This window comes from Mus musculus, chromosome 8 (assembly GCF_000001635.26).
Source record: "Mus musculus strain C57BL/6J chromosome 8, GRCm38.p6 C57BL/6J".
Classification (NCBI taxonomy): domain Eukaryota; kingdom Metazoa; phylum Chordata; class Mammalia; order Rodentia; family Muridae; genus Mus; species Mus musculus.
The window spans coordinates 89,458,699-89,482,343 of record NC_000074.6 but is presented as its reverse complement, the minus strand read 5'-3'; the positions used below and the strand labels follow the sequence as shown (position 1 = coordinate 89,482,343).

At 44.5% G+C, this 23,645-nt stretch overlaps 1 long non-coding RNA gene across 3 annotated transcripts in view; it reads right to left on the bottom strand.

Moving 5' to 3' along the window:
• Nucleotides 1-19,828: 19,828 nt before the first annotated feature.
• Gm35593 overlaps nt 19,829-23,645 on the bottom strand; it is a 35,289-nt gene continuing 31,472 nt past the window's right edge. For all 3 annotated transcript variants that reach the window (XR_387893.2, XR_387892.2, XR_879072.1), the window contains one exon: nt 19,829-20,042. This is a non-coding gene — a long non-coding RNA (predicted gene, 35593). The remainder of the gene's footprint in view (nt 20,043-23,645) is intronic.

Here is a 23,645-nt window from a genome sequence, read left to right as displayed (position 1 = left end):
GCAAAGCCAACTCCACCCAGCCGAGGCAGGTTTGACCATCTTAATCATTTGAGATACATTTACACTATTTGGCTAGCTCCTTAAAACTAGTGTCTAGTAATTGTAAATCATACTGAGTTTCATTATGACATCTTCATATATGCATCGAATGCACTTGATCTGATCGCATCCATCTCCTTAGCTATGCCCCAGGGCTCTTCCTTCCCTTGAACACTCCCCTTTCACCAGAATGGCTCTAGATTCTGCATATGAGAGAAGACATGTTTGTCTACCTGAGTCTGGCTTATTTTGCTTAACACATGGTATAACCTAATTTCATGTAAATTATTTCACTCTGTGGCCAAGTCTCTCTCTCTTTCTTTCTCTCTCTCTTTCTTTCTCTTTCTTTTTGTGTGTATGTGTATGACATTTTCTTTAACTCCACAACTTGGCTGTTGTGAATACTAGTGCAATAATCACAGATCTGCACATATACCTTGGATGTGTGCTCCTTTTGGTACCTTTGGGTTACTTACAAAGGCATAGATAATATAGCTGGATTCTGGAACAGCTCTGCTTTAGGTTTACAAAAGTCACTCCATACTGATTTGCGTTCTCATGAGTAGTGTATAAAGGCCCCCACCTACATACAGCCACAGCTTGAGTCCTTACCAGCATCTGTTGCTGGTTTTTGTTTTTTGTGTTTTTGTTATTGTTGTTTTGTGGGTTTTGTTGTTGTTGTTGGGTTTTGTGTGTATGTGTGTGTGTATTATCCATTGTAACTGATGTGAAATGGAATCTCAGTGAAATTTCATTAGCATGTCCTTTAGGACTAAGAATTCATATACTAGTTTCTTTTCTTTCTGTTGTGACCAAATACCCGAGAAGAAGCAATTGCAGAAGGAAAGGTTTATTTTGGTGTGAGGAGACCCCCAGTCACAATTGGGAAAGCACAGTGCAGGTACATGCCACAGCAGCCCATGCACATTTAGCCCATTTTACCAGCGCTGAAGCCTTAAAGTCTGCCCTCAGAGACTCGCTTACTCCTCTACCTCTTACCGCTTGTACAACCTTCCCAAAACAATGCCATCAGAGGGGCACCAGGTGTCCAGATACTTGAGCCTGGGTGGAAGGTCACATTCAATCCAGAGAAGATTGGGGCTACTTTTCATGTTCTTACTAGCCATGTATATTTCTTTTCAGAACTGTCTGTCTGTCCACTTGCCCCTTCTGTAACTGGATTGTTTGTTTTCTTTGGTGTTTAATTCTTTTTGAGTTCTTCGTATAGTCTAGAGATTAATCTGCTATTGAGTGAATAACTGGCAAAGATTTCCTCTCATTCTGCAAGCTGTCTCATCAGTATTTTTTTTTTAATTTGATGTAATGCCATTGGTTAATTCTTGCTGATGCTTTCTGGATTATTAGTGTCCTATTCATTACAGCCTTCCCCTTGCTGGTATTTTGAGGTGTTAACTCACTGTATTTTCCAAGTTTCAAATCTTACATGAAGGCCTTTGATCCATTTTTTAATTGACTTTTGTATAGTGACTCCTTTCCTATTATGTAAAAAAAAAAATCAGTTTTTCTAGCACCATTTGTTGAGGAGATTGTCATTTCTCCAATATGTGTTTCTGGCGTCTTTGTTAAAAATCAGATGTTCAGAATGTGTGGAGTTATTTCTGCATTCTCTATGTTGTTCCGTTGGTTTATGTATCTGTCTTGTGCTCATACCATGCTTGTTTTGTTACTATGGCTCTGATGTATAATTTAAAACCAGGTACTATGATGTTTCTCATTATTCTTCATTATTTTGTTTAAGATTGCATTTTATGACGAATATATATGTATATACTCAAATATCAAATATTACTTGTGAAGGGAGGAAGAGAAGAGAAAGGAAGGGAAGGGGAGAGAGTAAGGGAGGGGTGAAGAAAGGAGAGAGGAAGAAAGGTAGAGGACAAGAGGAAGGATAGAGAAAAGTGAGTAGGAGGAAGACCCACTGCTATTCAATGAACCAGCCTCTTCAGAGGGCCAAGGGGACTCTGAAACCAGGAGATAGTGGGGCTAAGGGACATGGAATGAAAGGATGACATAAACTGATACCTGGATCACCATGGAGCCACAAGATGGCCAGAATCTCCAAGAGCTAACTGAGCACTGAGCTAGATTAAGGGACTGTTCAGTGAATGTAGAAAGGATGATACTGTGACCCTTCATCTCAGAGGTCAGCAGCAGCAGCAGCCACGCTGACTCTAAATGGTGCACACAGAGCAGTGAGCAAGGGGCTTAAACCTGGTATCAGTTCTGGACCAATGAGTCCAGGGCAAACATTTTTCTTTCTTTTTTTTTAACCTTCAGAATAACTGTTTCAGAATTAAAGGAAGAAGGAATCAGTACCCATGTTCGATTTAGATTGCATGGACTCTAAAGTATAAAGTATACAGGGGAGGGGGCCTGAGGGCACAGTACATTGGTAGCATACTTACCTAGCATGTATGATGCCCTGGGTTTGAGTTCCAATGCCACAAATGAAAACTAGGTTCCAGTACCCTAGTACCCTACCACTGAGATTATGGTCAAGTGACTCCTCAAACTACCCGTGTGTGTGTGTGTGTGTGTGTGTGTGTGTGTGTGTGTGTGTGTGTGTGTGTGTGTGTAGAATTTAACTACTATATATGAATGTTATAGATCCAGACAGTTAGTGTTTACTTCTACAAATAAGAATAGTAACAGGACTGCATACAAACTAAAACTTAAAATTTGGCATAAGAAACGAAAAACAAACTCATATTCGCAACCATCCCTTTTATGCTTTGAGAATTTCATACACAGGTCCAATGCACTTTGGTTATCTGCCCCTTCACTACCTTCCTAGGTAACTTCCCCCTCCCCATCTTAACTTCGTGCCTCCTCTTCCTCTTCCTCTTCCTCTTCCTCTTCCTCTTCCTCTCCCTCTCCCTCTCCCTCTCCCTCTCCCTCTTTTTCTTTTTACATACAGCCTGATGTGGTCCTAGAGACATGGCTGTAGGGCTGAGCATTGGTGCATGGACAACCTACCAGTGACTGTATTCCCGAAGGAAACTGACTCCGCCCCAGCAGTGTTTGACTACCTGAGGCTCTTCAAGTAAAACTAGGGTCTTGGGGGAACTTGTGTGGTCTTTCACAGTTCTTTTGTAGACAACCACAGCTGTTGTGACATGGGTACAATACCCCTGTCACAGCCAGAAAACAGTCTTTCATGACAGTCCTCCTGGTCCTCTAACCCTTACAATCTTCTTGTGCCCTCTTCCACAATGTTCCCCAAACCTTAGGGACAGGAGTACAATATAGACTCCCCATTTGGAGAGAATCACTCCACAATTTGACAATTAATTCAATGGTTATCTGGTTGGATGTAAAACCTACTCAATAGGAGGGAACTCAGGCTTAGCACCATACACCTGGCCAAGAACCTGTAGTTGGAGTGCTCATAGATCCTAGGGGACAATCTACTACTTCCATATTGATGAATTGAGGTAGTAACCTGTAGTGGGTTTGGCCTAATGCTGCTTGCATTCCAATACAAATTTGATGCCCCCCCTCAAAACAAAACAAAACAAAACAAAACTGGCTGTCCCAGAGATAAGAGAGTCTGCATATAAGACACTGAGAGACCCTGTACCTAAGTTGTTTCTAATTGGAAAATAAAGATTCTGACAGCCAATAGGTGAGCAGAAGAGACATAGGTGGGGTTTAGGTTTCTCGGGCTTGGGTTCAGAGAAAGAAGAGAAGAATATGCAGGAAAGGAGGACTGAGAAGCTGCCATGAGTTAAAGGTCAAGAGTGCATAGCACTCAAGGCAGCCCAATTGGAGCTAAGAGCAGCCCAGATGGAGCATAGTAAATAATAAATAATAACTAGGGGATATCAATAGGAAAATAGATTCTAACAGCATGGAGGGGAGGCAGCTGCCCAGCTATTGTGCTGATTAAGGCTTATTGTAAATATAAAGGCTGTGAGTGTGTCTTTCATTCTGAAACTAATTGGTTTAAGGCGGGGTAGAAGCCCCCAGCCAGGATTTTAAATAATTTGATACAACAGTATCCATGATAATTTGATTACCTTTGGAATTCTTATCCTTATAGCCATAGGTTATTGCTGCTCTCAAACTTGGTCAGAGAAGTTTCTACTAGCAGTAGATGCCAGTTGATACAGAGATGGCTTTTAAAACGTTTATTTCCATCATAAAAAACAATAAAAATATCACAGATGAGGATTGCCAAGCATCCAGTGCTCATTTTATAATTCCGACATCTTCATAGTAAGATAGGCAAATGAAGCCCCATTCAAAGTCTTTAGAGATGTCAGATAGCCTGGCAAAACAATTCGATACACTTGGAGTCACTCATTGGCTGATTAACCTATTAGCAGCTGATTTGTTCTTGAAAACGTTCTCACAATTCTGCTAATAAATGTACCCAAGATACTTTTCTTATTCCCTGAAATATCAGGCGTCAGCAGAGTGTAACTGACCAGGGGGATTTCTCAGAGGCTCTCTCCTTCAAACATCTCCCAAATCATTAGGACCTCCTTGACACAGCACAGCCCCCTTCCCTTACTCTTTCTCCCTTCCTCCCTGTCTCCCATCCTCCCCACATGTGCCACTTGCTGAAGTTTAAACCTAGGACCATGTGCTACCATGGGGCTACACCACAAGCCCCACGGAAGTCCTGCATAAATAGAGCTCCCCAAAGCCATTTTTACCATATCCAATGTAAAGTCAGATTTTTCCATACTTTGGTTGATTTCTTCTCTCCCGACAAATTTGCCATGTATAGACTATTATCTCTCTCATTTTAGAAATGGAGGAATTGCAGATTACTAATTGTTAAGGATTTTTCCAAGGGCAATGCTGGGATTCAAGCTCACATCAATTGACCCTGGATGTCTGGCTTGTACTTATTTGTCAACACATTCTGAAAGTGTCCAACCCTAGTTGATAGAAGAGTGATTCTGGGCATATCCTCACCTAAGAGGAAATCGGTGTGGTGGGGTCACCATCTGAGGAGAGTGGTGGCTGCTCTGAGGGGTGTCTGTCCTCAGGCTTACTCTGACAGAGACACTGCTACCAGCCTGCAGCCAGCCCGCCCCCTCTCAACCCTGGCATAGCTGCCAGGTTTCCTGGGCTGGGAAGAAGAAAGCATCCCATTAGCAGGAGGCTGCGGCTCCCAGAGTCCCTGGGACAAGAAGCATCTGTTGCTACCCCCATTGTTCCAGCTGAGAGAACACTAATTGTCCTCTCCAAAGTTGAACCTCGGTCTCTTGCCAGAGGGAAATTATGGACCCCTTTTCAGCATGCTGTCCTCTCCACAGCTGTCAGCTGAATGGCCCCAGGAGGACGGGTATATTTGGGGGTGGGGAGAGAAGTCTATCTTGCATCCTGATCCACACAGCAAAGGAAAGTTAGCCCATCCCTTGCCCATCCCTTAGATGGTCACCACCCACTAAATCCCAGACACGCTGACAATGGCTTGTCGAGAGGGTTGTATACCACTGTGTGGCATGCCATTGGCACTCAGGGGCTCAGATCCAGGGAGAATTTCAGAGGAATTAATGGTAGAATGGGCTTGGAAGTTTGGGACAAGGGGAAGTTCAAATCCAGCTTTTGGCGTTCATTAGCTTTGACATCACGCACCCCTCACACTGAGGGCTCAAGGAAACTGAGGGGATGGAGAGGGCCATATCTAATAATAAACCAGCTAGCAGAAGTTCCTGCATCCACAGGTGCCAAACTGCAAAAGTAACTTCTTTTTAATAGGGTTAACACCATCTTATCAGATCAAAGTATTGAACCACAGGTGTAGGGAAAGCCCACATAACAGGAATTCTGCACAAGAAGATTCAGAAGAGAATAAGAGACAGGACCCACATAGACTCAAAAAAGATTTTGTTACCAACTGTGCCCGAGGCACTGGGCTGACTGCTGAACATTCAGCTGCCAATAAGAGGCCTGGTCCTACAAAGAAGTTATACAAGATGGATGTCCTGACCTCAGACTGGAGAGGTAGCCATTATTGTAAGATGCAGCTGGGAACTCTGGCAAAATGTAGGGGGAAGGAACAGAGCCTTGCATACCTCAGAATCTGGGGAACATGTCTGAGGAGAAGACTGAGGAGATACAAAGCTCCCCTCTTTCTTATTGTCCTCTTTGATGTATAGGGCATCACAACACAGGAGAGTTGAAGGGGTGGGTTGAGCAAAGAGCTGGGAATGGTTTCGGAGTCAAAATGGCCAGCATCACCCATCATTCTCAGATCCCTGTACCTCAGGTATTATCTCCATCATGAGGTCATGAGGAGACCTGTCCTGAATTTGTAAGAAGTTCCAAACACACCTTCCAACATATACATGCACACACATGCATGCACACATGAACAGGAGAGGGAGGAGAGAGGGAGAGGTCTAAAGAGCATTCAATGTCCTCATTAGACACGTTTACAAGCCATTTCATCTAAGACAGAAAGAGATCCATGTGTGTCTTACTATGGGAGCCTTTACTGTCAGCCCCAGAATATTCCACTAAAAAGTTTAAAGGGAAAATGCTTCCAAAACAGGAGTGTTTCAAGCTCAGGAAACAGGAATTTTCAAGCTATATGTGGAGCCCCTTGTAGTTAGTGTGGGTCATCTCATTCCAGGGCAAAGAGCAAAGGAAGCCTGTGGGGCAGCTACTAGAAAACTCTCAAATATTTCTTGAGGATCCTGGTGTCGAATGCATCAGGTGCTGGCAACTGTGTGGAAACAAAATGGAATAATGTCATTTTATGCATCATCGAGCTTAGAGTCAGACAAGGAAAACAGGTGTGATTTACAGAGTCACACAAATAGATAATTACAGACAATGTAAGGCTTCGGAATGAAGTCAGGACTTTGTAGAAACAGGACCAGGTCTCTATTGTAAGCTGACATGAGCTGGTTCAGATTTGCCTGAGGAAGAGGCACATGGGGGAGGTTTGAGATGGAGGAATGTAGAAGCAAGACTCAGTTCTACAGAAAAGATGGTTCTGGGCAGAAGGAAGAGCCCAGGGAACAGTCTTCAGTTGACAGACATCTAGATATGTTTCATTCCGGAAGCCCAGGGCAAAGCAGCACTGTGGTCTGTAATGGCTTGATGTGTCACACACACACACACACACACACACACACACACACACACACACACACACACAAGTTCATGTGCTCCAAACACAGTCCCAATGTGGCACTCTGGAGAAGTAGTGAAACCTTTAAAAACTGGGAGATCATGGGATGATTTCAGTTCACTGGGGTGCCATCTTCATGAAGGATTAATGTCATCCTGGACAGTGGGTTATAAAACACATTCTCTCTGTGTGCTTGGTGTCTCCTGCATGCCATCCTTTTCATTTCGTGTCACAGTAAGGGGGTCCCTCACAGAGTTGAGCAGGTAGTAGGTAACATGTGCCTAAATGTCCAATGGTGGCCTGTTAGTTTTATGTACCTCTTTTCTTTATAAGAGCTCAGGTTCAGGAATTTTGCTAGAATCAGAAAATATTTCGAATCTTGGGGTCTGGGTAGGTGCTTCAGTTAATAGAAGGCTTGTCTAACACTTATAGGGCCATGGGTACAATCCCCAACACTGCCAAAAATAAAAGGAGTAAAAGAAACTTGAGAGTGTGACAAACCAAACTAGAATATCACCTTCAACCCTAGTCACCCATCAAACACAACAACAGCAACAACACAATGGCTGGATGAGACACTTTGGTGAGCTTGTAGCATAATGATACAGTACCTATTTGATAACTACATATGGATAAGACCCTGGGTACATTGATCTGAGAGAGCAGATGGGAGAAGGGAGGAGGAGGAGAAAGAGAGATGGAGGGAAAGAGACAGAGAAAGGGAAACACACACACACACACAGGAGGGGAAGGCAGAAGAGAGAGGGAGGAAGGGAGGGAGGGAAAGAGAGACAGAGACAGAGAGAATGAATGAATGAATGAATGAATATGAACAAGTGATATCGGGAAGCACAAGCCCAGACCAATGAGCTTGTGATGCAAGGGGCAAATCCATGCTGTGTAGTACTTTGGGCACTATGGTTCTGAATAACAAACCACAGGATGGTAGAGCAGGCTGCTCCAGGCTGCAAGGAAGGTCTGCATGCTGGGGACTGGGAAAGAGGAGAGAGAGAGAGCGCGCGCATGCTGCTCTATTTCCTGCTAATAGTGACCACTCAGATTCTCATCCTTCTCCCCAAGATGCAACAGTAATGTGAAAGAGGAAGGGGGACCAGGGATACTGGGGCACAAAGCAAAAGAGGCAACAGTGAAGAACGCCTGGGGAAGCCAATCAGAGCAGGAGCCCTGATTCACAAGGAGAATGGGCTCCAAGAGCTGGGAGGAGCTGAGTTTTCACTGCTCATTTCCTGCTGACTGCCACAGCAGAACCTTCTGGGGTTGCCATTTATCTGCGTCTCTTCTCTCCAAACAGCTGCTCCAAGCTCCCCACAGACCCACCTCCACCTACTGTATACACAGGTAAGAAGAAGAGCAGAGACCATAGCTAACTGTGCACAAGCCAGGCTAGACAGCCTCCTGAAGTCCCTTCTGCCATTTCCTCTCCCACAGGAATTGAAGCTGATTCCTCAAAACTGTGGAAATCCGATTGCTCACATCCTTCTGGAAGGGCGGCCATCTTGGATTCTGAGTGATAAATAAACCTAGGCTGTCTGAAGATTTTTGAGCCTGGACCAGTCACTGTATACAGACAGGTTCCTGAGTCCCTGGTGTCTCACAGATGAAGTATTATAAATTATTATAAATTACCATAAATCATCCTGTTAACTTCACCACAATGAAGGGTTAGCTTGGGGAGCTGGTCAATTGGCCTTGGTCACAGAAAGAGAAAGGTGAGTTTGGATTGAAACCTAGTGCTGCCCCCTCTTTCCAGTGAATCGCTTTGCTTACCCTCTGTCAAGAGTAGCATGGGAGTGTGGACAAAGTTGCCCACGTCTGATTGAACCATGAATCCCCAAGGAGTCAGGACACAGGGAAGCTAGTGATTACAGGCTGAGAACTAGACTGTAGAGACCAGAGGGAGTTGGCCCCGGAGCGGCATCAAGGCAGCCTCTGTGGCAGAGTGATGGAGGTGCTGAGAGGCCTGGTAATTAGCAACTAAGGGAGTTAAATTTTAAAAAAGCGGGAAAAAAGCTTAACCACAGCTAATGAAATTAGATAAAAATTATCTGCTGGCATTTATGAAAAGATCTGATGTGGCCCTGTACAATAAAGACTCTATATGGCTTACAAGATACAGTAAAGTTAATTTTATATTGTGCTGCCAGGTGCTGTTCAGTGTGTTTATGGAAGCAGCCCAGAGCTTCAAACATGAAGCTGTAAAGGCCGAGTCTCAGGGAGAGGTGTGGAAACAAAGCCCTGGTCCCTGCTTATCCCCAGGGTAGAGTCCCAAAGAGCTTTATGGCTCTATTCTCCTGTTCCCTCAACAGCCACTCATGACAGCACCAGGCAGAGCCCAGAGCATGAATGTCGTGCTGGGTCTTCAGCATTATTCAGTGGCAAGAGGGATGAGTGATTGACATGATCTAAGAACTAGGCAATGATAGGCAATGATCATTCAGCTATAGCACTGAGCCCCCTCAACTGAGAATCCAGAATGCAGCCAACTTCTCTCTCTCTCTCTCTCTCTCTCTCTCTCTCTCTCTCTCTCTCTGTGTGTGTGTGCGTGTGCGTGTGTGTGTGTGTGTGTGTGTGTGTGTGTGTGTGTGTGAGAGAGAGATTTTGAAAGGTTGCAAAGAGCATCACTCAGATTTACCATACCAAGAACATGCTTGTACATGCTTGAAGTCAGGAGACTGAACATGAGCAGGTCTCCACCCTGGTAAATGGTGAATAACAGTGGTTCACAGCACTGCCTTGTGTCAGATATTCTAAAGCAATCTACAGATACTTCAAATATAGTACAAGACTGTTAGCATGAAGCAGTTTTAAAAGCCAAAGACACTGGGGGACAACTGTGTAGAGACATGGAGCAGATAAAGGCAAGCTGGCATTTGGCACTCAAGCAGGCTGTACTGGAAGAAATCTGCTGTTTTAGAATAAACTGCCTGACTTCTGAAGGTGGTCTGAAGTGGCTGACAAGGAGCCATGTTGTAGCTGGGACCGACATTTCTCTGTGTACCCTGCAGCTAGGGAAGTCGTGGGCTATATGTCACCAAGGGAACATGGACAGTTATGAGTGACTCTAATCAAGGATGTTAAGAATTAGGTGTGTGTGTGTGTGTGTGTGTGTGTGTGTGTGTGTGTGTGTGTGTGTGTGTGTGTGTGTACCACCTGTATTTTCACTCTGCTGGCTTTCTACTCAAAGTGTAGTGACCAGAAATCATCAAGTTCCCAGATGGAAGGAGACTGAATCCTTGAGTGACCATAGAGCTAACTGACAGGAAGAAGCTAACTGACTTTGAGTGCAAAATAAGCTTCCATTATGCTTAAGCCTTTTTATCTGGTGTTATATCTAGAGCATCCATTATTATAGCAACATGTGACATATTCCCTAGGATTGCAGCATATCACATTTTTCCCTTCACTAATCCGCAATGAGAACAATATTGCACTCTTCCACTAAGTTCACTGGACTTGTAGCCACAGAATCCTTCTTAACATGGGAACCATTACCAATGTCTGTAAGTATACCTCAGAATAACATCTATCTGCTACCCCAGCATGGCTCAAAGTTCTTGAGACAGTACTTAAATAGCTATCACTTGGCACATTACCACAGTTGACATGTGGATGGATGGATGGATGGATGGATGGATGGATGGATGGATGGATGGATGGATGGGTGGATGGATGGATGGGAAATAAATGCACTATAAATTCCTATTTTTGATGTAATATAGCTTTCAGTAAGCCAGAGAGGTACTGGGAGAAAAGGAGAGATGAAGAAAAATTCCACATTAATTCACAACACAGCCAGTAAGTAAGGCTCCTAAGATGCTTCTGGAAGCTGTCCCAGAAGCCTAGCACGTGCTGACAACTTCTTCCCATTTCCTTCACTGCCTGCACGACAAAGCAGGCAGCATCCAGTAGCCCCACAGATGATGTAACTGGGTTCCTACAAGCGTATATGTACGCAGCCATAACGGTGACTCTTTTTCCTTTCTCTACCACTCCAGCAGCTAGCCCACTAGGCCCATAATCTCATGTGGTTATTGTACCTAAAGACAAGGAAAGAGAAAATAGCCTTAACACATGAAGCGGGTCTTAGTGGGTCTGTGACTTGACAGATGTATGAAGTCCAGAACGTGAAGGACAAGCACAGACGCTGAACCCCAGGCTGTTATTTCCTTCATTCACTCACTCACTCACTCACTCACTCACTCACTCACTCACTCACTCACTCACTCACTCACTCATGCAGCCGGTAACCACTAGTCACCTCCTTTTCCCCAGCTCTCACTCCCACCATGGTCCCACGTGTGTGCCTTTTCCTCCATTGTTGATAATATCATGCTTCAATTTCCATCTCAGTGGGGCTACTCGGGACCAGGCCAAAGGAGGGATGTCGAGTGAGAAGTGACCACTTGATCTCCTCTTCGAAGAGGGAGCTCTTCGAAACATTCTTATTCTTGAATCTGCCTGGAAGAAGAAGTGGAGAGGCTAAAAAGACTAAATCCAAGGCTAGAAAGACTTTGGTGGGTCCCCCAAAGATCTGCAAGTGTCTCTTCAGTGTCTTGGTGTTGGCTTTATAGTGAGAGAAACTCAGCTTCTCACTCAGTGTAGACCCATGACCACAGTCCAGCTTCTCTGGCTAAAAATCTTCTTGGTAACCCTCAACCCCTTCCAGACATGCATTAAGTCAGTTCTTTGGCTTCCTCTTACAGAGGAGTAGTCATTCTCCTGATGGTTCATCATGGCATAAATGAGTCGTTATAGTGGAACATGGTCTGAAAGATCCCAATGCATGTGTTAATAATTATTGTTCTTTTGGATAAGCATGCTTTCCTCCTGAGACTTACATTTAAGCTATGACTTTCTTCTGCTCTAAGATTCACACCTTCATTCCCCCATCTACTCCAAGGTGCCTTCTCCAGCCCCACTTGCTCACCCTCCTCAAAAAGCTCCCACACTCCACTCTTTGGAACCTTCAACAACCTAAGATGAGTTTTTCTTTCCAGTCTGAACAAGTCCTACCCACTATTGTAGTCAGTTCAACTTTGGCATGGAAAGACTTCTGTCCCTTAAACATAAGATGGCCTTGAGAGAAGAATTCACTCACTGCTCCACATGCCTCCCTTTGCTTGTCTTTACTTCATGTGTTTGTGTCATTTCCTTGCTGCAGTCAAGAGCTTGGTTCAAAACGGACCATATAACCTACTGGACTATTTTTTTTTAATGGAGGGCCACTGTGTTCTGTTAATGGAGAAGGCTTTAGGTACATACACCAGGTACTCTGTCCTAAAGGGGGAAAAAATCAAATTTCAAGTCTAGGTAGGCAGACCTTATGCTATATATGCTTTGGAATGGAAAAGATGTCTGTAAATGAAAGACTAGAGACATGGGTGATCCACACAGCCTTTGAGGCAGCCTTTGGGAGTCAGATGATGAAACGGTACTGCTGTGTCAGGGACCATTCCTCAAAAGTTTGTGTTCTAGGATCTTAACTCCTTAACAAAGTCATGGTGGGATGTGAGGCCTAGTGAAGTTTGGGTCATGAGAGTGGAACTCTCATGAACAAAGGCCCTTCCAGAAAGTTTCTGTTCTTTCAGGATTGAGTTAGCTTAAGAGTGGATTAAGCAAGGCCCCTTTCGTGTTCTCTCTTGAGCATGTGCCTGCTTGGCCTCATCTTTTCCACATGAGCTGAAACACTACCAGGCACTCACCAGAAGATAAACAGATGTTGCAAAGGGTATACAAGATCCTAGACCAGAACCACAAGTTAAAAACCCTTTGTTCTTCACTAATTACCTAGTCTCGAGTAGTCTGTTGCAGCAATAGGAAACAGACTGAAATGGTTGATAGCCTTGAAAATGAGGGAGAGTAAGAAAAAGAAAAAGAACTCGGTTACCTCCTTTCTATTCAGTCCTATCGAAGAGGCTGCACATGGGTGGGTCCCAAATGCAAAAGCCAGACTTCCCCTAATGAGCCTGCAGGACTGCTAGGGACCAAGCATGGATCATGGTGGTGGGTGGCATATGTGCCTGCTGTGCCCACTGGCTTGTGAAAGGGACCCTAATCCATTGGCCCAGTTCTTTCACACCCCAAGCCGGCCAAGGGCCAAGCAGACCTCCAACATCAAAACCAGCAACTGCGATCTGGCCTTTCATTCTCTCTCCCTCAAAGAGGATTCTATTGCCAGCACCATATGTCGAAAGGGCCCAAGCACAATCCTATTACCATTGCAGGAGGCATTAAATAATTACATTAATTTACCTAAATATGGAAAAAAATCCCTTTGCAAATCAGGGAGGCTTGGCATGATTTCTGGCTGTGCACTGGCTGCTTGGCAAAGCCTGCTGTCCTGTTGGGCGCCTACTGCCACTCGCAGTGTTTCCTTTAATTGCAGGGCACATGGCTTCCCTTGTTCTGTTTAATTTTCTTGAAGCTGGTTTCATATTCTGGCTACAAATATTATAGGGGGAAAAATGCCCACAAAAGTATGGATCGTGTTTGAACATACCCTAAGGGAGGGAACATAAAAATAGTAATTTCTTGTATATGAAACCTTCCACAGAGCAGCCTTTTGCTCAATTGCTTTGCAGGATATAAGAAGCTAAAGTAGAAAGAGGGGGAAAGAGCCAGCAAAAGAGGGAGGAGACAGAAAGAGACGTGTAAGGAGGGCGGAGCGGACATTTGCGTTCGTGTGCCTGGCAGTGATAAGCCGGGCATGGAAACTCTCTGGGGAAAAAAGGTTGTTCTTTCCTCACAAATGTTCACTGTCTCTAAATCCATACCTGCGTAAGTTGCTGTAAAACTCACTGAAGTGTGGATGATGCACACAGAGTCCCCATCTCCCTGACTCAGCCTGTTGACACAGGGAAGCCAGAGTGGCCATCAGTGGTACTCCCCAATTTCAGAAGCCCTAGCCGGTTACAAATTCTTAATCTAGGCACTTCTGGGACTTCCTTCCTGGGCTGAGACCTTCTGGCAGTTGCTTCTCAATTGCTCTGTGAAGAATTATGTCTTTCACTGCCCCACCTGGGGATCTATCCCATAAACAATCACCAAACCCAGACACAATTCCATATGTCAGCAAGATTTTGCTGATAGGACCCTGATATAGCTGTCTCTTGTGAGGCTATGCCAGTGCCTGGCAAATACAGAAGTGGATGCTCACAGTCATCTATTGGATGGAACATAGGGTCCCCAGTGGAGGAGCTAGAAAAAGTACCCAAGGAGCTAAAGGGGTCTGCAACCCTATAGGAGGAACAACAATATGAACTAACCAGTGCCCCCAGAGCTCACGTCTCTAGCTGCATATGTAGCAGAAGATGGCCTAGTCAGCCATTATTGGGAGGAGAGGCTCTGGGTCTTACAAAGATTATATACCCCAGTACAAGGGAATGCCAGGGCCAGGAAGTGGGAGTGGGTTGGTTGGGGAACAGGGTAGGGGGAAGGTATAGGGGACTTTCAGAATAGCATTTGAAATGTAAATGAAGAAAATATCTAATAAAATAATTATGTCTTTCATTTCTACTTGGGAGTAATGATTCTATATTTCAACACTTGAATTTTGTATGAGGGTTAGTTTGCTGGAAAAGCATCCAGCAGGTTCCTCTCAATTTCTAGGCTTCTCTTTCATACTACAGACTAGGAACTACAAACATTGAGAAGCTCAGGCCCCTGGGTTCTGGAGGCAGAAAGAGGAGATACAACTAAATTGGTCCTTCCAAGAGCAATCACTAAGGACCTGCAGCGACAGTTGGGATATATAGCAATGATCACATTCTTTCTTAGGACAGAACCTTAAAAGAGGCAGTTCAAGCAAGCCTGGTGAGGCAAGCCTATGGTCTCTGTAACGATTTTTTCTACAGGTAATCCATGGGAGCCCAGAGCCATCTTGGAAGTCCTTGGGGACAGAGGGCCATAAACACGATGAGTTCTCTTCTCATAGTATCAGGTTAGCTAGAACCTTGTGCTGGAGCAAGCAGGTAATTTTTAATTTAAGATTCCCATTGAATGAAGAACCTGGGGCCCACCTACTGTAAGAGTTTCTTACCCTTTATCCAGGCGGGTAGTGCTGTGGAAGGAAAGGGATTTGATGGGGGCCCAGCAACCCGAGAATGGTTTGGCAGCCTTGTGACTGAACCACGGGACTGAGGAGACCTGGTGGCTCTGGACTGGAAGGAAGAAGCGTTGATTTGGACTACACGTCACTAACGGGAGCTGTGCTTTGTCAAGTCTCTTCTGAGCTTGGTCCTTGATCTTATGCCAGGAATTTATAGTCTTCATGGACACAATAGAGTTTTAGAGAGTTATCAAAACTATGTCAGACCAGAAAGAAATTCTCAATGATACTGAGTCATATCCTGTCTACACATCTATTCCTAACTTCAACTTCCTGTACATTTTCCAGCATCTTCCCTAGACATGAACCAAGTACACAAATAGTCAGTGGCAAATATAATATTTTATTTAATCATCTCAACCAGAAACTAGTCTTATAATATCATCACTATACTATTAGGAAAAAATGAAGGATACAAGGGGGAAAGCTACCTACCTAAGGTTACTAATTAGCAAATGTCAGAATCGCGATTTGAAATCCTGACGACCATTTGGTATTAATGTCTATGTGTTACAGAGATCTCAAACTGAACAATTTTGCAAATTTAAACAGCTCGAAGAGTGTGTGACAGAGAAAGAGAGGGAGGAGAGGGAGGAAGGAAGAGGAGGAGGGAGAGGAGAGGGAGGAAGGAAGAGGAGAAGGGGGAGGAGAGGGAGGAAGGAAGAGAAGGAGAGGAGGAGGAGGAGAAGGAGGAGGAGGAGAGAGAAAGAATACTTGTGCAAGTTATCTTTTACTGTGACAGAAATGCCACCTGGAAGCCAAATTCAAGGAAGACATTTGCTTTGGCTCACGGATCTAAAGTCTGGGTCCATGGTTGATTAGTTTGTTGAGCTGTGGCAAGACAGAGCATCATGGGAGCACATGGTAATGTGATAGAGTACAGGTGCTCAGATCATGGACACCAGAAAGCAAGGACAGAAGGGAATGAATGTGCCATGGGCTGGCTACATGTGAGCCTTTGATGGATATTTAAGCTTAAACTTATCTGTCTGTCTATCTATCTGTCTATCTATCTATCTATCTATCTATCTATCTATCTATCTATCTATCTATCATCTATCTATCATGCATGTACAAGAGCAGGAAGATGGATAGCTTGCAAGGAATTTCCATGTAGTGCTTAGAAGCTACAGAGGTTTACAGAGCCATCTGCTCATTCATTGTGGAGCCAAATTGCAGAGAGAAGATGTGGTACATTCAAGGGCATAGCTCATAGCCAACTCCCAGCCAAAGCATACAGTTGGAAAGTTGAGGCTAACTTTGTCCATCCCATCACCATCTCCACTTCCCACGGTACTGAGATCTGTCTACTGTACTTCCTGGGGGCTTGCAGAAGGTTAGAAAAATCAAAACCACCTCTGAACGTCTGCGTGGCCTAATGAACTCCTCCAGCTTCTCCAGCTCACCAGATGTACAAAAGCGAAAGGGACCCGATGCACACTCCGCTAACCCTGCATCTTTCCTGGTGGCAGCCTCAGGAACAGCAGGAGGACAGCCCCCAGCCTGCAGTGGTGTTACGGATCACAACGGAAGCATATTGCATTCAGATTAATTTTTCAACGCTCCTACCCCGTCCACAAAATCCTGAGAGAATGAGTGTCAGATACACTTAATAATTGCATAATTATGACATCTGTTACTCTCCAGCACCTCTTAGTGGAAAATTAACTGAAGAAATAGCAGGTTCAAAGATGTGTTAACACTCTGATAGCAGATTTAATTGAAATATGACGGGGGAGGATAATGGAGATTAAATTAAGCTCTCAGATAATCATCTGACACAAAGATAATTGAGCCAGCCTCTGCCACATTGATGAACGCTTCGGAGATGCTGTGCGGGGTGGCATTTCAGTATCTTCTCCTTCAGGCAAAATGGAATTCTTCTCCCCCCTCCCTCCTTCTTCTGCCTCTCTTGTCATTCAACATTTGTATCCTCCAAATCGATAATGTGAACAAGAGTGTAATTGGAAATAAAGGATGATCTGAAATCCACAGGAAATTCTGCTGAGGTGCGTGCAGAAAATACCATCGAAGCCTAGAAACCAGTGAGTTTTTAGGGGGTGATCCCCCACGCTGTATTTCTCCCCCCCCCCCCGGGAACACTTTTCCAGCACCTCTTTTCCAGTGAGGGAGAGATTCCCTTGTGGAAAATGTGGGGTGGAGAGCCCATGAGGACAGCAGGAATAGGGGAGAGAATGGGAGAATCTGTCTACATCTTCTTCCAATAACTGCTTCATGGTTTTCCTCTGCCCCAGGGAGTAATCGCCTTGCATTGCAGGGCAGATGAGGTAAAAGTGGTAGCATGGAACTGGGATCCAAAGATGGACAGAATCAGTAACCCAGAGCCACAGTCTCTGTTCTCCAAAACCGTCTGTGGGAGAAGAAGGCATGTGGGGAGCCAGCATAGCAGGAGGGGAAGACAATGTCCACGGATGAGACCTTTTCGTGTCTCTCATCCTCTGACTCAGTGATATCTCCCCATGGAAGGGCAGTAAGTGTTAAGTCAGGGTACAGAATAAAGTTATGCATGCCAGGGTGGCCTTTTCTCTGCCCTCTCCTCCAGTACTCCAGATACTAAGAGTTTTAGATTTTGGATTTTATGCCAATGTGACTGGTCTGTTTTCCTGATGCAGCCAAAAGAATGGAATCAGAAACAAGAAAGTGTTCAAGTCTCCTGTGAGGAGACAATTGGGCCAGAGCTCCTGGGAAAAGACAATGAGGTCAGGTCTCCTGTGATAAAGCAACGTGACCAGGTTCTACAGACTCAGAGCCCTCATGTTTCTGTATGATTCTGTCACCAGACGTCTCTTAACCTATAACCACCCAGTTCCCTAATCTTCCCCAGAACCTATGATTTGACACAGCTCTTGGACACCCTTTGGAAAACACCATTGGCATAAGTGCCCATGGGACACATAATAGGCAGACAACCAGCCATGGCCTTGGACCTGACATGGAAATAAGATGCTCATAGGATCATGTTAGTAACAATTGTACCCCAGAGGATGGTGATATTTTAGAAGGCTATGGAATTTTTGGGGGGTGGTGCTTTCTTCCAGGAGTATTATCAGAGGAGTCGCCTTGGAAGGCTAATACCCACTCCTGATTGTCAACTTTCTTTCAAAAATCCACTACCATTTGTACCAGCAATGGCAGACTGATCTGTTCCCACAAGCACACACAAAGGACTGAACTCTGCCTAAAGCCACAAGCCAAACACACCTTCCGTCCTTCAATTGTTTCTGTCAGACATTTTGGTCACAGCAACATAAAGTTGATAAATGCAGAAGCCATCCTATCTCGGCTAGGTATTGGCTGAGGTGTGTGTTGCCTTCCAGGCCTGGTGTGAAGGGCTAACATGGAGAACTCCCCTCCTTTTGCTTCTGCATTGTACACTGACCTTGAAAATAAGCTCATCAGTGCATGACAGGAACTCACACCATGTAATGCCTGGACAAACCATACTTTAAATATATATTTTAGTTCATGCTGACACTCCAAGGTATGGCCAGGAACACTGGGGCAGAGTCTACTATCTAGAGGAATGGTTCTCAACCTTCCTAATGCTGTGGCCCTTCAATATGGTTCCTTGTGTTGGTGTAAACTCCAACCATAAAAATTATTTTTGTTGCTACTTCATAACTGTAATTTTGCTATTGTTATGAATCATAACGTAAATCTCTGTGTTTCCCAATGGTTTTAGGTGACCCGTGTGAAAGGGTCCTTTGACCCCTAGAAGGGGTCTTGACCCACAAGTTGAGAACTGCTGCTCTAGAACCTCATAGTAATCAACATTCCCTCACCACTAATCTTCCTCTTTCAAGTCCCAGGGAAAGCGCTTGGGATTCTGCAAGAATATAAGGTTCCACCTCGGTGAAGAACCCTGGGCTTCTTGGTCCTATTTCTTCTCTACATCTCTCCAGTGCTGGATACAACAGTACGCTGCTGATCGGGGTCCAGGCTGATCTAGGAAGGCTAGCTTAAGAAGAGACGTCTACCTGCTCGTCTATGCAATGCTCTCTGTCCCATACTGCTATTTACTGAAGCATGAGAGGGCAGGGACTCCAGTAAAAAGAGAACCTAAGGGGTTGTTTTAATCATACTCGGGCAGCCAGGTAATAGGGCACCAGAAATTCCTTTCAAAGAAAAGATTCTTGACCCTCCTCTGACCTCTCTTTTTATCTGCAGGATGGGTGTACAGGAGCTATAAATCATTTAACCCCACCTCCTTTGTCTCATCTCAGGCCACTGACACTGGGCTACCCCAAAGAAGGGGCTTTGCCTAGAAATCCATGAGAACAGCTGTGTTCTCAGAGGCAGAGGTGCCTTCTTGCTTTTACCCTCCAGCGTTTGCAGAGTTCCCCCAAGGAGAGAAGCTGGTTATTTTTCAAATTGCATATCATTTTATTTTCTTGGGTAAACTGCACAATCAGTGCTATGTTTTGCTGAGTATTAAATCTCTTTTACATATTTCAAAATAATATCTAATTAAAATGTCAAGGTTACAGCTCCTGTGACTGGAGTGGACAGGGCTCCACCCCCTCTCAGCCTCTCAAAGGGAACATGTAAAATATGTCCTATAATTAGGTGCAATTATAAATTCCAATTAAAAAGAAACCCACACGAGTCTGAAGATATGTTTTCTTTGATGCATCTTGCTCTAATTTACATTCTTGCTACACCCAGTTGTCTCTGCTTCCTGGGATGTGTTTCCACACAGACAGGGCTTCCAAGATTCCAGAGAAAAGCAGACCAAATCTGGGGGAAGCAAAAAAAGTTCATTAAAAAAAGGTGATTGCGTCTATAACTTCTGGACTTGGTGTTCATTGATTAGAGATTAAACCTCATCCTTTGTACTCTTCAGATTGGGATTTTTAATTAGGATGTCATTATTACACAGATATACTGAAGGCCAAATTGATTTTCCAGATCTTTTGAAATAATAGCACTATTTCTGCAAAATGAAAATCATAATAGATTATTGACTTCAGAAGATTTGGTCCAAGGGCACCTCCCCAATGTCAGCATTTTCAATATTTTCAGTTTCATGCAAAGAGACAGTCATAATTAGGCTTATATTAAAAGTTTGTGCATATTGACTTCGTGTTAGGAAGGCCTCCCGATGGTGTCTCATTGATTACCCCTGAATTATAGTCACGATGACACTGCCCGTTGCAGCACTGTTTACATGGCATTATAGCCTTTGTCTTCTGCTTCTGTTTAATTTTTAAAAGCATTCATATTCATGAGTAGCATACTTGATACACACGGTCAAAGGTCCTTCAACTCTAGAATTCATATCACTCTTATGTCTCAGAGACTTTCTTCACAGGGCTTTTGATTCCAAGGGATTGCCTGATAACCCACCCTTCACTAGGCATTTGGGTCCAAACCACTCAAAAAATGTTTATGTATGAATGACTCAGTCTGCATGGCTCTTACAAAATCTCACTGAAATTTTCGTTAAAACATCCCACTCATTTATTGTCTAAAAGCTAGGGTTCTGTGTTGATGGGGTATCATCTGCAGCATTTACAGAAATCTTTACCCTTGGAGTGAGAGCAGATCCCATACCTTCATTCCCTGCTCCTCAGTGATGTCTCTATGATCCAATGTCAACATAACCCCACTGGTAGCTCATCCAAGGCAGGGTATCACCCAAAGACCTGTGGTGCAGTCTAATGCTGAGGCTCAGAGCTCCTGCAGGCAAGCACGGTGCAGTGACCCACAGGGTTACTGGGTTTCCCTCAGAGAATGAAGTGAATCCGGCAGTGTCCCTGTGTGCTATCTGCAGCCTCTTTCTGAGTCTCGTGTTCTACTTGGCTACGTTCCTTGATGCAGTTGGGATACAGCTTGGCCATCTTTGTGTTCCGTGGCTGGCAGTGTCCAAGAGCCTTGTTTTTTGTTACTTTGCTTAGACTAGAAGTTCTCAACCTTCCTAAGTCTTCAGCCTTTAATATAATCCCTCATGCTGTGGTGACCCCCCAACCATGAAATTATTTTTTTTGCTTCTCTACAATTGTAAATTTTTTACTGTTACGGGTCGTAATCTAAAGATCTGTGCCTCTGATGGTCTTAGGCAGCTCCTGTGAAAGGATCTTTCAACTCCCAAAGGAGTTATGACCTGCAGGTTGAGAACCACTGCCTTAAAGGATCATTAAGGATCATTTCAACTGAACAGACCCTTTGCATAAAGTGCAAATGGTAAAGAGAAAACGAAATCTGTGATATTAAAGTAAAATACTGGTTATCATTGCTTTAAAAAAAATGGAAAGATATTGAGGAGCTGTTATGGTTTGAGTTTGGACTATCCAGCATAAGCTTTGTTCAAAGTCCTGTACATGGGAGGGTGCAGCTGTGCTGGAATGCTGTGGGAAGCAGGGCACTAGGACTGGGCCCTTGAAAGATGCAGCCTTGTTCCCCAGTCCCAGCCATCCTCTGCTTCGTGGTCTACCATGATGTGAACAGCCTCTGCCATGTATGCTGGCCACGAAGAACTCCAGCTTCCTCTCGCACCTAACTAATGAAATCCTCTGAAGTACCTAATCAAATACATCTTTCCTCACTCATGTTACTCTGACAGATGTGTTCAGGAACTGCACAGTTAGCATATTGGGGGGCAATCCCCAAACTGCTACAGTAGAACAATTCTGGCAGCTGCCTCACATGCACATAGATACACAAGTTACCTGACTTCCATAGAACCCAGGAAACCCTTCTGAGCAGCTGCTGTGAATGAAACACAGGGAGCCAGCACTCTTAGGAAATTCTTCTTCTGGGGGCTTTTAGGAGACCCAGATTGGAGATTTGATGGCAGACGGAAAACGTTAGGAAAGAATTTGCTGAACATAAACAGCAGGTTACTAATCGTAAGGACTTAGTCCCTATCATGACTCTTCCCATCCCTCAGAACTCTCAAGCACGAGGACGCCTTTCTCACATCAGCTGTATTCCTTAGGAACAGAGACTCCTCTGTGGACCAGTACTGCCTGTTGGGCAACAGGGAAAAGTGGAGCCAGCGTCACCTGCACAGCCACGACTCTCCCTCAGGTGTCTAAGTCCCCAGCCACATTTAAGGGGCCCTCAGCCAGGGCTCCTCCTGCATCTTGCAGTTTGGCTTCTTCCTCTGACTCTTAATGTGTCTTTCATTAATCCTCGGATTCCTTCTCCCGTGTTTACATTCTGTTTCCACGTTAGCCTGCGCTACTATTTTTTTGTCAACAGGGAACAGGAGCCATTCATGGTTGTCACTGAATAATTTCGGTATTCTGTTACAGCGAAGATGGCCACAGCCTGGATGCTGTGCTGAGCTCAGAAGGGGCCTGCCTTTATTAGTTCTAACTTTATTTCTCATAAAATGGGAGGCCATTTGAGTAAAATGATAGTTAGGGGGGGAATTCTTAAACAGAACCAGCAAGTAAACACGGCCTTTATGGCTTGAAACGTAATCCCCAGCTGATGTCGTGGTTCACGTTTCAGCTGCCAGAAAACCCTGACATCTATATATCAGGGAGATTAATGGAGATTTCAGTGATGGAGTTAAGAGGGGGTCCCTTTGCTGAGGATGGTGTGTTGGTCTGGGGATGATTTGGGGCCTCTCTTATGCATATATTGAAGTGTGCCCATTGGAGTAAATCATAGGAATGTGCCGTTTCCCTTAATCTATTTTTTATGTTCAAAGGCCTTCAGATCTGGAAGGCGGGAGCATGAGAGAAGAGAGAGAAGGAATGAGAGACAGAGAAAGGGTGGTCTCAAAATATGATCTCTCTCTCTCTCTCTCTCTCTCTCTCTCTCTCTCTCTCTCTCTCTCTCTCTCTCTCTCTCTCTCTCCCTCTCTCTCTCTCTCTCCCAGAATATCTTGCGGGCAATATACTGAAATAACGTTTGACAACATTCAGAACATTCTGGTAGCTTCTAGTTAAGAAATTTCTATTTCATCCATCAAGTGATCTCAATTACACACAATGACAGAATTTTCCGAATGTAAACCTCTCCTCACATTTTTTAAGTCAGGAAGTATGTAGGACCCCAACACCTCCCACCTCTCTCTCCCTCTTCCTCCCTCCCTCCCTTCCCCCCCCCCCTCTCTCTCTCTCTCTCTCTCTCTCACACACACACACACACACACACACACACACACACACAATGATTTTCTAATAGCCCCAGTAAATGACTCCCATTGTCAGAAGATTGGTGTTGGTGTTTCTTGTAGAAGAATACGCCTCACTAGATCATGCAAACGACAGATTACTTCTAACACTGACCGAACCAGTAAAGGTTTGCTTGCTGTTCTTCCTTCTATTCTCATTGGGTGTTTGCTGTTCCTCCTTGTATTCTCATTGGATGCTTAGAGACCGACCC